A 14,002-nucleotide genomic window follows, 5' to 3' on the forward strand; every position below is an offset into this window, starting at 1 on the left:
GCATAATTCATGTGAACCCATAGAATAGGACCCTTTTGCCAAAACACTCCTGTGGGTAACTTATTTGTGGCCAAGACAATGAATGATAAAGTCTTAGCTAGGTCAATACAATCAAGATGAACCTTTTCCATAGCTGTTTCAACTAGCTTGAGAGCTGTTTGAGCCTTAGGGGTAAGCACTCGCTTAGAAAGAGGGTCAGAATCACTTTTAAGAATATCAAACAGGGGGCCCAAACTTGAGGTGAGTAAATGAAGGTAAGGTCTAATCCAATTAATATCACCCAAAAGTTTTTGAAAATCATTTTAAGTTTTAAGCTCGTCCACCTGAACGGTAATTTTTGTGGGTTTAACCATAGTTTGATTCATGATAGATCCCAGGAAGTTTTTGGTGTCTGTGATTTGTACTTTATTAATGGAAATATGTAAGCCCCATCTTTCCAGTGACTTTAGTAAGGAATTATAACATTGCTCTAAGTCAGGTTTTTCCTTATGAGCTAGCAAAATATCATCCATATAAGGATAGATTAAAAGTTGAGAGTTAATTTGTTGATACACACCAGGGTGAAAATTAATCTGATTACCTTGCCCTTCATATGGTGCTTGGCCTGTCAGCATGTTTAGATTCCATTGAGGATTGCTCGCAACTGCATTACATCGGGCAGTATCAGAACATAACTCCTGGTTAGCCACCTTCCATTTTAATATGGCTGTGCTTTTGTTAGGATTGGAAGCCATACCCAATCCCCTTAAAGTCTGATCTGCCTGCTGAAGTGGCCAGGCTTTGGGTCATTCTGTAATTTTGATAATACTTTTGTCAGCCCCAGTATCTAATAAGCCCTCAAAACTTTTGCCTTCTATCACTAACTTTGTCATAGGCCTATCTTTTAAACCCCATGTTAACATGACCATATTTTGGCCAGTAGAACCTAACCCTTTATTTCCCCTAATAATATTTTTTGATGGATATTGATCATAGCAACTGGGTAAGACCAACAATTGTGCTATGCGATCACCCTGAGCTATTATTGCTACACCTCTTGGTGAAGAAGCCAGGATTCTTATTTCTCCTGTAAAATCAGGGTCTATAACTCCAGGGACAATATTTAATCCTTTTAAAGCAGAAGAACTCTTCCCCAGAACTAGTCCCACTGTTCCTTTATGTAATGGGCCGACAACCGAAGTTGGTATTGGCTGTACTCCCTTCTCTGGAGTTAATACTACTCTGGCGGAGGCACAGAGATCTGAACATCTACTTTCTCTTTCAGAAGCTCTACTTGATTGTTCTTTTTTTACAGTTTTCAATATCTTTTCCCCTTCTCTTAACTGTTTTTGAAATTTTGGATTTTTGGAAGTCAGACAGAAACGAACTAATGTCACAACAACAACAGCAACAACAACAAACAGAAACCAAACAAGGAAAGGTAACACAATTAACTTACACATATTCGTTATGGGACGTCCTTTGCTGTCTCTTGGGACAGCCTTTTAATATATTCTCTCTCTAGGAGAATCTTCAGTTAATATTCCCTCTCTAGGGGAACCTTCTGTTAAAACCTTAAGGCCACCGTTTCCTCAAATAGGGAAACCTTCTCGTTAATTACGCTAGCAAAACTGTCTTTTATATATCTGAGCGCTCACCAATTCCCAGTCTGATCCTCGTTTGATTGCGGTTCGGGCCACCACTTACGGAAAACTGCGGCTTCTTTGCCCAGCTAGCGGGATGAAAGACACATACACTTCAGAGGTTCATGAAGCAGCTTCCCCTTTATTCAAATAACACCCTCAATATATAAGCAATCTCATGCATAAGCAATTGTAACCAGATATGTCCATCCAATCCTGTTAAAGGTCAAGTGATCACTCGCTGGAGCATACATGTAAAGTATATCTGTCCACGCGCTAGGCGGCTGAACTGATTATCATGCAGCCAATTGTAAATGCTTCCTGCCATTCTCCATGCATATTCAGGACGCGGTTTGCTCTCTGCCAGTCGCCATCTTTAGATGCAGGTGGTGTAACCCTGGGCCCCGGGTTTCGCCCGCCACAAATGCTAACCACTTACTTATACCTTATATTTCTGGAAAATTGTAATTGTTCTGGAAAGTGTCTCACCTCAATATCTTTGCTCATATTCTTCACTCTGCAGAACGTTTTCTACACCAATTTCTGTCTATACCCACTTTCCCTAGGCCCCAAAGTCCGTTTTAAATTTCACAAATTCTTCACGGAAAGCATGTTTCTTCTCCAAACTTTCAACTTTGTTTGTATACCCTCTCAGCATCTGAATATGCTATTTTCTGTGTTGGTTTATTTAAGTATATCTTATTTATGGAATCCTTGAAAATTAAGGTTGTATTACATATTTTTATTACTTTAATCTCAAACATTCTGTCTTTATTCAAGAAAGTTGATATTCACTGTCTTAAATTAGCTTAAGACAAAAGAATTACCTTATCAGATGTTTTGATAATATTAAGTCAAAACTATTTCCCTAGTCTTGATATTTTTGATATTTTGATTATCTCTATTTTTGCCTTATTTCTCTTCAACTATTCTTATTAAATCTTTCTAAATTAAAGAGAGGGTATTATACACACTATCCAAAGTATCCTAAGCAAGATTTTGAAATTATATTTGGATGTGATAATTTATAAATTTAGTTTTGAATCAAAAATTTTATTTCATAAATACCCAATAGGTGCCCAAAATGGAATAAATATTGGGGCTACATCAGGGCTACAAAAGTGAATAAGACATAGTGTTCATTCTCAAGGAGTTCAACATCTACTGGGTAGAGAGGAATAGGACAGACTCAGTGGAAGAGTCAGATAAAGAGGTAAGGAAATTAAAAAAGGTGATATTATTTTCATCTGAGACGAGCAATAAAGAATTTATCAGAAGATGTGGAACATGGGCTGGGTCTGGAGTGGTAGGTTTGACTAGATTCATTACTCATTTGTTATTCCAGAGATGGGAGAGACACAAGAATTTTCCTGTGACTGTAACAAAGTGAGTATAAGTGGTCCTAACCCTAAGCTGTTTGACTTTATGGTGGTGTGAAAGCCAGACACATTCAGTAGAAACTACACTTTTGCATTTTGAATTTTGATTTCCTCCCAGACGGGCGGGCAGTCCGTGGTATGTTAGAGACTCCCTGGTGGTGCTGGCAGTGGCAAGGAGCCCCAGCTCCAGGGTTAGAGGGGAAACACCAGCTCTACAGTGCACTGTGCTGCTGAGCCATGATACTGGGTAGGTTAAGTGTGTCAACTTAACCTACTTCCTGCCTTCCATATTTTCACTCATGATAGGTCTACTGGGACATAGCCCTGCTGGTCTAGGGACATCTGTACATACCTATTTGGTGAGAAGATGCAGGGCATGTGGATGGGGGGGTAAGACGAATCGGGATATATGATGGGTGGAATGGGAGGACAAAGAGACCAGAGTGGAAACCTAGTTCCAGACCAGGTGGCAGAGTCTTCAGATGTTCCATGGGCTGTTGTGAAAAGTCACCGAAAGGTCTAGATGTGATGGAGGCTGAGTTAAGAAAGCTGTACAGAGAATGAACCACAACTGAGTAGTAAAAGAGGGTACTTCCTCTGTAAATGTTAAAGACGATCTCATTTGGGCGGGGTATATTTCCTTGTCCATTGGCACTGTTCCTTCACAAATGAGGGTTGCTTTGTAGGTGAGGATTGTGTTCATTCCCAATCCAGGCAGGAGTCACTCCAGTGAAGGATCCTGGGCAACAGCCCACAAACCAATTGCAATACCCAGGAGATTGTCACACGGGGTCTCAGTCATTCTAATTCAATTAACATCTTTCTTAATTAGAAAGAAAGACAGAGGTACAGAAGGTGATACTTTTAATTTGTTGCTCATTATATAGCTTTCTGTTTATTCGTTACATGAGATAAAACATATGAAAGTTAGGTAAGCCAAATTCATGGCAAATTTGCTTATAAGAATAAAAGGTCAGATAAATTACTCTTGCTAATTTTGTTGCTTTAATATTTATCCCAGTTTCAACATTTGGCTTGAATACTTTGTGTTATTATACTTTACAAATTATTTCCATGGAACTCTTTATGTCAGACTATTGTGGACAGTATTCTAAGTAGACAATATCATAGTTAGAAATTTAGGTCCCTAATTCAATTTCCAATAGAAAAATCTGTTGTATAGCTACTTACTTCCAAAACAGAGCAAAACAACAAAATAAAACAAAAAGCAATGCTTTGTCATTACAACTGAACTCCTAGACACTGTCATTGATAATATATGCTAATTTACTTTTGAAGGCACTTTCAATATATAAATTGAAGGTGTTACTTCGGCCCAAAGGAAGACCCAGATTGGTCCCTACCATTCTACCTTTCCAATCTTGCAGATAACTGCATCATCTGACTGTAACTGAACAGCTCATGTAATCAAATGCTAAAGGCAGATCATTTCTTCCTTTACCTACAACTAACTGTACTCAAATAGGAAAGTAAGTACTTTGTATGAAAATGGTAAGAGAAAAGTATCTTGAAAGGGTTTTTAAACTACAGTGAAGTTGTCAATGTTGGGTAATAACATTTTCAGTAGAGATAGTAACAGAGACAATCCCTACTGGAAGTATTCACAGGTATTAAGCACAGACACCCGAAGCAGGAGTCCCTAATCTAGGGCTTTATATCCTCTTCCTTTAATTAAAAGGGAGAAACCCTTCTATTTAATTTCAATAGAACCTGTGAAATGCTTTCATCATTTCATACACATTGTGATAAGAAACTAATACGGTTAATGGAAACTAGATTTTTCCCTTTTTTAGGTCAATAAAAATAGCTTCCATTTGCTGCATGTTTACCTTATAAATGTTTCTCATAAATTATCTAATTTATTCCTCACAAAGATATGTGGTTAATACTATTACATCCACTTTATAGGTAAGAAATTTGTGGCCAAACATGCTCAGAGATGTTCCCAAAGTTACAGACAATTAAATGAGAAACAGGGTTTGACTGCAAATAAGCGTGACTCCAAACTTGGAACTGTATTCCACATCATTTTAATGACAGTCCTACCAGTAACTTAGTATGTGTTCTGTGGGGATGGTTTTTAAAAAAGTTCCTTAAATCAACATGGACAGTGGGTTTCAGCAGCATCTTCTGGGGTACCTCGTTAATTGGGACCTTTTATTACGAAGACTCTGAAGTTCACAGCTGTATTATCATCTTGATGCAAACTGGATTAGGAAAGATTCAGCTGGCTCAGTTCGTAACTTCAAGGTTGCTTTTTCAGATTCTAAATTTGACAAATGCAATGGGGGGTTAGAAATGAAACAACTATACATAGAAATATTCTACCTGGCTTTAGCCCTAGTAACTTGGTTGTCTTTGTTATGGCCCTTTTTTGTAAAATACTACTCTTTTTCCTGATCACAAAGTAGTGTAATTCTGAGGGTAACAGCCCTTTATATTTAGGACAATCTTTATGTGGCATGATTCAGTCATTTAACACTCAAACGAAGCTTAGTACCAGAGTTTAAATAAATATTTTACTTTAGACTGAGGTTTCAGTGTATTTAGTAGGAAGGCCTGCTTCGGACTTATTTTCTCATCTGGATGCCTTCAGTAGGTCTAGTAATTTTCCTGTGCAGAGACATGCCTCCTTAGCTTACCTGGCCTCTTGAATATCAACTAGCGCCAAAGGCTACTTCTAGGGTTTGTCCTGTCAATTTCTAAATTAGGAAAATGGGCCGCAGCAGCCTTCTTGTTCTATTTCTATATATCCAATACTTCTACACCTCTAAACCCTCAGGGATTCAAGAAAACTTCACATTGTTGTGTCCTTTTCTGCTCAGATTCAAGTCCCTCAGAATTACAATTAATTTGCATTTTAGACCCTTGTGTAAGAAGGTGTCGCTTCCTGGAAATGTTTCTAGATGACAAAATAAAGCAAGAAGCATCCACTGCTCTGTGTACCCTTAGCAGGGAATTTTGATTAATTGCTAATTATGGCTCTTTACATTTGCAGAAATTTATAGAGAAAATAATTTCTTTCTCTCTTGTGTCAGAAAAGAAAAAAAAATTCTTTCAGCCTAGGAAAGCATTTTTTCCCATATGATCAGATCCTTAAATGACCTTTGCCAGAAATATTTTTCTTGTTCAATATTTTCCTTTACCTTTTTGTTGTTAAACAATTGCAAAAGTCTGGAAAAATGCAAATTTTGTACTTGTGTACACAGACAGTATAGCAGGGAAGAAAGCCAACTATTTATTCTTTAACAAATACTTGTATTTTAAATGCCTTAGATATGAACTCATTTAATTCTTATAAACTCATTAGGCAGAATACTGTTATTATCCCATTTGTTTTAGTTAGTTTTGTGTTGCTGTGACCAAAAAACCTGACAAGAACAACTTAAAGGAGGGAAAGTTTATTTTGTCTCATTGTTTCAGAGGTTCAGTCCATGTTGGCTGACTGCACAGCTCTGGGCTTAAGTTAGGCAGAATATCATGGTGGAAGGGCATGGTGGAGGAAAGCAGCTCAGGACATGGCAATCAGGACATGACTCTGCTCACAAGGACAAAACATAAACCCCAAAGGTACACCCCCAGTGACTCGCCTCCTTCAGCGACACCCTGTCTACAGGTACTGCCCAATTAATCTACTTCAGTGGATTTATCCACTGATTAGGTCACACCTCTCATTATGTAGTCATTTCACCTTTGAACATTCTCTCTTTGTCTCACACATGAGCTTTCAGGGAACACTACATATCTAAACCATAACACCGCTTTACAGAGGGGACTGGTTAATGTCATCAGATGGAGAGTGGTAAAAGATTCTGCATATAGGTTTAAGAAATAGCAGAGGAAATAAAATGGTGATTGTTGGCCTCTTCCAATAGTTGCTGTGTCTCTCCAAGGCGGTGTTCTTAGGTGTAATCTCTATAGTGAGTCAAATTCATGTTAAAAGCAGCTTCTTCAAGAATTTAGTGGACAAGCTCCTCACGTTAATTCTAAGGATGGACTTAGCATATTAAACTCTGCACCACAGTGAGTCACGTAGTGAGGTTCCATAGCAAGACCAGTAAATGAAAGGAGATTTCACTTGCTTTGAAGCCACCCTTCAATTTACCCATTTATGTACTAGCTGGTAGCAAAACTATTGGAAAAAACAGGCAAAAGCAATTGAGATCTATTTTTTCCCTTAATCGACTATCTGTGTGATCTTAGGTAAATTCCCTTATCTTTTTCTGATTTTTGTTTTCATTCTGGTGAGGCAAGAATAGTGCCACTTTTATTTCCTACTTATCTACTAGGAAGAGTCTACAATAAAAGCTCAAACAGGCTGTTGCCCACAAACTGAGAAGTATAGCTGTGTGCCCATTTCCTTCTTGTTTAAGCTTATGGGAGACTATGTGGACTATTATCCACTGTTCTTTTTTACATGACATTTTGTGATCTTGATGGACAAGGAGCCCTTTTGCAGTTTGTCAAACATCCTATTACAAAGCTTTTGATAAAAGCAATATTTTAACACTGCTGAAAATAGAAGGCTGCCTCTTGAGATTGTAACTGCTTTTATGTAAAGGAGACAGAGGTTAATTTCTTCATTTCTTAGACAAATATTTATTAAATGTCTACTAAAAATGAATGAACAGGAGATGATACAAATGAACACTGAAGTAGAACTTACAAAGACTAGGTTTTAGTTCCTGCTTTCCCCCTCTGGGACCCTGTACATTACTTAAGTTACCCGAGATTTGGTTTTCATATCTATGAAATGAAACTGCTAATACCTCTTCTGCCTTTGAGAACTATAAATGTCATTTGTCTTATTGATTTTTATAGATCAATGATAGTGATATTTAGAAATTAAAACAGTTAAAAGAGCGATGGTCACATGTTCTGGTTTGGCAGGGGCAACAATGCCTTTGTCTTTTTAACTTGAATGATGTGTTACAGTAACGAAGGGAACTTTCCTTAGAAAATCCAGACTGTTAGTGGAAGATCATTTGTGACCATAACAGAGCTATCCAAATAGTTTCTCTGGGCTTCCAAAATTTGTAGTTAAGTTTGAATTCCTTTGCAGATTTTCTTCATTCTCCTCCAGCCCCTGTAAGAGAATGGTCTTATTCTTTAAGGTGAACTGAGGTCACGACTGACCCAGGCTCCCTCTCAACTCTTCTTTTCCATTTATACATGTTTAAGTAGAACTTGTCATTTTGTTTCCAAAAATACTTTCCTCTTCTGCATTTCCTGTTTCTTACTCTATAATATGTCACCAGGAAACTCTTCTCATCACCTTGAGGTCACTCCAGTGTCCCCGTGGTAATCTACGAATCATTAAGAAGCTGCACTTCGTCTCTCATAGTATTCACGTAGCCACTTTTGCGTGTGTACAGATAGATATGCACACAGTTGTACAGATTTTGAGAGAATATGAGGAATGAGATGCTATTGGATAAGGATGCTTTAGAGCAGGAAAATTAAGGCTACTGAAATGACCACCGATAATATAGCTTAAAGTGGACGCTAATCATTTAACACAATATATTTTTTTCTTTAAACTTTTTGAAAATACCAGAGCAGCATGTTACTAAAACATTTACTGAATAATGTGCCGATAAGGGCAGGATCAAGAATGTTAGTTTTGTACAAAAACATCAAACAATATGTAATATGGCATTTTATTTAATTACAAACTTAATGACTATGAGAAAATATTTTTTATTGTTATGTGTGCTTATTGTGTTTTAACAGTATACAGCAGGTACTGTTGTAAGATCTGTCATTATCATAGATGTATGAATAATAGCTAACATATATTAAACATCTTTCTAAATAATATCTCAGGTAGTCCCTTATTTAAACCCCATAATAGTTTTGGGAGAGGTATTATAATTATATTATATTATAATTATATTCATTTTGGAGATTATCACAACTGAGGTAGACAGCAGTTATTTGCTCAATGTTACAGATATTGGTAACTTGCAGAGCTACGATTCTAATCGAGAATATCCAAATTCAGAGCCTAAACTCTTAACCTTGGAACATACTGCTATTCTGCCTCTTGAGAGTTTCCTTATGGCCTTTTATGAGCTGGTCAAACTTTGAGCCCATTCCGGCAGAATCGTTCCCTACGGGGCCTAGACTGCCTCCTTGTCAGGAAGTAGCACAGCCCTGGCTAACGTACTTCAATCCAGAGATGTGCGGAGGGCTTGGTGCGCAGTCGCTGTGTGAGACACAGACATCATCAGGTAGCCGGAGGCCATTGGGGAGGGGAGAGTCAGGCTGCATCACAGAGTCTACCTGGAGGCTGATCCCTCAGCAGAGCCCAAGAGATCTGTAACTGACTGTCAGGGAGAAATTTGAAGAGGGGTCCCCACCCCACTGGAAAATCTACAAGGTGTGTTGGCTGTCGTCCCAAGGTAAGTCGCCACATGGCTGTGCTTCTCTGCGGCAGGCAACGCTCTCCAAGTCCCTGGATGATATTTTCATTGACTGGGGCATTTTTGGCATCAGGACTGGGTAGGGGATTTGCTCTGGTGATGGCCTTCGATGCCATTTGACAGCTGTTCATGCACAGGTCAGTCCCCAACCACATCATCCCCAACAAAGAATTATTGGGTCAAAAGCAAATAGTGCCTCGGTTGAGAAACCCTGATAAGGAGAGCAGGTATCCCCTCTGGGTCACACAGGCTTCAGCAAGTATGGTTTTCACACAGTGCAAATTCCCAACGGGAAGCACCAGGAGCCACAGTGTCCTGCAGCAAGGGTCACGGTAAGGCTTACTGACCTGTCGTCGATTTTACGTGGAAGAGTCTGAGAAAGTCTGGGGGATTATTTATTCAGAGGCATTGTGAGGCATTCCCTGGTGACTTTCAGAAATAGTAAGGACATCAGTGGGAAGGAAAGTCCGAAATCAATCCCTCTCGCGCCTCCCCTCGTGTAAATTTCTCTCACCATCAGACTTTCCTTTCTTCCTTTCTTTTCTCTCTTCCTTCCTTCTCAAGTCCATCTTTTCAACTAAAATAATTGTGCATCTACTGTGTGCTTGTCAATCTGAATGGATACAAAGATTTTAAAAAATCGATTAAAATGGAATAAAAATGTTTTAGAAGGTCTGTTATAGTTACCTTGAGTGTTCACTAAACTCATGTGTTAACACTCACATTGCCGGTGGGACTGCAAAATTGATGCTACCCCTCTGGGAAGCAGTATGGAGATTCCTCAGAAAACTTGGAATGGAACCACCATTTGATCCAGTTATTCCATTTCTTGGCCTGTACCCAAAGGACTTAAAATCAGCATACTACAGTAAAGTAGCCATATCAATGTTTATAGCAGCTCAATTCACAATAGCTAGATTGTGGAACCAACCTAGATGCCCTTCAATAGATGAATGGATAAAGAAACTGTGGTATTTATACACAATGGAATATTATTTGGCCATAAAGAAGAATAAAATTATGACATTTGCAGGTAAATGGATGGAGTTGGAGAATATTATGCTAAGTGAAATAAGCCAATCCCAAAAAACCAAAGGCTGAATGTTTTCTCTGATAAGTGAATGATCATATATAAGGGGGAGAGGAGGTAAGGGCAGAATGGAGGAAGGATGGATTGTGTAGAGCAAAATGAAGGGAGGGGATAGGGCAGGGGGAAGGAAAGATAATGGAATGAGGCAAACATCATTACCCTATGTACATGTATGATAACACGAATGATGTGACTCTACTTTGTGTACAACCAGAAAAATGAAAGTTGTACCCCATTTGTGTTAAAAAAAAAATGTGTTCTATGAAAAAGAAAGAAAGAAAGAAAAAACCAGAAAATAAGACAGGACGGATTTATCATGAAATTCATGTCATGCTTTAGGAGTTGATTCTGAATACCAATCTAGAAAATATGACTTGATGAAAACGTGAAAAAACAAAATTCAATTAGTTACCTATTAAAAAAATGCTTTAGAAGTTCTGTTATAGTTACCTCAAATATTCACTAAACTCATGTGTTAACACTCACATTGCTGGTGGGACTGCAAAATTGATGAAACCCCTCTGGAAAGGAGTATAGAGATTCCTCAGAAAACTTGGAATGGAACCACCATTTGACCCAGTTATCCCATTCCTTGGTTTATACCCAAAGGACTTAGAATCAGCATACTATAGTGATGCAACTACATCAATGTTTACAGCTCAGTCCACACAATAGCTCAGTTATGGAATCAACCTAGATGCCCTTCAACAGATGAACAGATAAAGAAAACGTGATGTATATATATATATATATATATATATATATATATATATATATATATAATGGAATATTACTCAGTCATAAAAATGAATGAGTTTATGAGTTTTGTTGGTAAATGGATGGATCTGGAGACTGTTTTGCTAAATGAAATAAGCCAATCCCAAGAAACCAAAGGTGGAATTTTCTCTCTGATATGCAGATGCTAACACACAATCGGGTGGGAGGGATAGAAGTTCAGTGAATTAGACAAAGGAAAATGAAGGGAAGGGATTGGGAAAGGAAATAGTAAAGACAGTGGAATGAATCCAACATAACTTTCCCATATTCATATATGAATATACCACCAGTGAATCTCCACATCATGTATAACCACAAGAACAGGATCCTAATTAGAATAAGTTATACTCCATCATGTATAATATATCAAAATTCACTTTCTACTGTCATGTATACCTAAAAAGAACAAATAAAAAAATAAAATTTCAAAAAAACCCTCATATATGTTAAAAATTTAATCCCCAGGTTAGTGCTGCTGAGAGATGGCAGAATCTCAGAGAGGTGGGAGGTTTTAGATCATTGGGGATGTGCCCTCCAAGGAGACTGTGGGAGCCCAGCCCTTCCTCACTCTCTTTTCCTTCCTGGTTATGAGGTGAGGAGTTTTACTTTGCTATGTGCTCCCACCATGATGTACTGCCTTGTCACAGGTCCAAAGCAATGGGGCCATGTAATCAGGTCAAAACCTCCAAAGCTGTGAGTTAAAATAAACCTTTTTCCTTTTTAAGTTATGTATCTAAGGTATTTTGTTATAGTAACAGAAAGCTGATTAATATAGTCTATGATTCTATGTGATACTGCTCTGTCTAGAACACCATAATGATGAAACTAAGGGTATGAATGATGTCCATGCAAGGATGGTCCAGATTTGCTCAGGCAGAAACAACTACATGTTTGCTTTGAATCACTAAGTTCAATAACCATGATATCTCAGAAATTAGTACAATCACAAGGGGAACCAAAAAGGAGAGTATGAATATTTCTGTGCAAACTTATCATGTTCAATAAGAAAACAAAAACAACAACAACAACAACAAAACCTAGAGAATATGTCCTGCTGACTAGTCACATTGTAATCAGATTCAGAAAGAGAAGACTTTGCATTAACTAATTCACAAGAGGAAGTGCAGACATTAACGATTGTTCCTCCACTTCTGCAATAAACCTGGGAGATTGGGGGAAGCATTGTATTTGGTGAGTGAGTCACAAAATTTTTCTGCCAGGTGAAAAGTGGTCTTATATGTGTATTTCTTCTTTCTTTCTTTTTTAGGAAAAAAAGTCTGAAATTGTATGTATAAATATGCTTTTAGTAATTATCCTCCTTGAAAAGTCTGCTAAGACCAAAAGGAATAGTCAAAGCTCCATAAGAGGCAATGAGAACAAAAAAATACAGGGAAATATTTCAGCAGTGCAAATCCAAAGCAAACACTGAAACAAATGAGGTTACAGACAGTGGCATGAATGTTAATGAGCATAAAGCCAGCCATGCAGTGGAAATCTGCTAAATGCCTTGTTGGGGGAATTGAGAGGACATTTCCCTAACAGTTTGTTCCTGTTGGTTATAATTTTCAAAAAGGTATTGCAGGATGGCCCAGTTCAGTCCCAGGATCATATTATGCAGATGCATTACAATTCCCCACTGACATTCCGTGGAAGTTGAGTCTAATTTAGCATGGCTATTTCACAGGATATCATCAAGATCAGCAAGTGAATACCCAAAGCACAGGTGAAAGGCTGAGAAGTAACTGCAGTTTTGCAACTGAGAACTGCCCTTTGGAGGTTCTCGAATGTATGAGAAGGAGGAATGAAGCCACACCTGGTGGCGACAACAGCAAACTCACAACTTCCGACATCTTGCCTTCAACTTCAACCTGTATTTTCATTTAAAATGACGAAACTGGAAGATTTCTTATTTTTAACAGAGGGAATAGACGACTTCGGAATCCTGTTGTCTTTCTAGTCAGGAGATTTCCTGGTTTCCTTGTCAGATTTTAGATCACAAATCAGGGAGGTGGGCTTTTGTCAGACACTCAGTCCCCCACTAGACATGCACTTATATTTTAATTCTTTCAACTGCTGATTTTTCTGGGGGAAGAACTATTTCAACCATCTGTTCAATATTAACCCTTTTCACAGGGAGAAAGTTACAGGATTCATTTCTTTACTTATTCACTTACACCTTCAACAAGGATTCATAGAACTCTTATGATCGAACAACATGGAGACTGTTATTTCAGATTCAAAGTCCAATTGAGAAGACAAATAGAAAACTAGAGAGTAATCTTATCATTTGAGATTTACAAGCACATGTAAGTCTGTGCCGAATTAAGTGGTTAACTGTCTAGGAGAATGGGGAGAATTTAGGGGAGCATTCATGAAGAAAAGGAGAGGGAGGAAGAAGACATATTAAGCATTAGCAGTATTTTCCTAGATAGTGAAATCACATGTGTATGACTGAATGCTTTGCTGCGAGTTTTATGAGACTACTGTTATGGTTTGTATGTGAGGAGTCTCCCAAAACCTCATGTGTGAGAGAATGCAACAAGGTTAAGAGGAGAAATGATTGGGTGACGAGACCCTTAACCCAGTCAGTGAAATCATCTCCTGGTGGGATTAACTGAGTGGTACCTGAAGGCTGGTATGGTGTGGCCAGAAGAGGTGTGTTACTGGGGTGTGGGTATGCCTTTGTGG

The 14,002-nt window shown here is 38.2% G+C and overlaps 1 long non-coding RNA gene across 4 annotated transcripts in view; it reads left to right on the top strand.

The window, feature by feature from the left end:
* Positions 1–14,002, top strand: part of LOC306664554 — a 320,843-nt gene that overhangs the window by 46,146 nt on the left and 260,695 nt on the right. The window lies entirely within an intron of this gene.

Source organism: Sciurus vulgaris (assembly GCF_902686455.1).
Source record: "Sciurus vulgaris genome assembly, chromosome: 6".
In the NCBI taxonomy this organism is placed as follows: domain Eukaryota; kingdom Metazoa; phylum Chordata; class Mammalia; order Rodentia; family Sciuridae; genus Sciurus; species Sciurus vulgaris.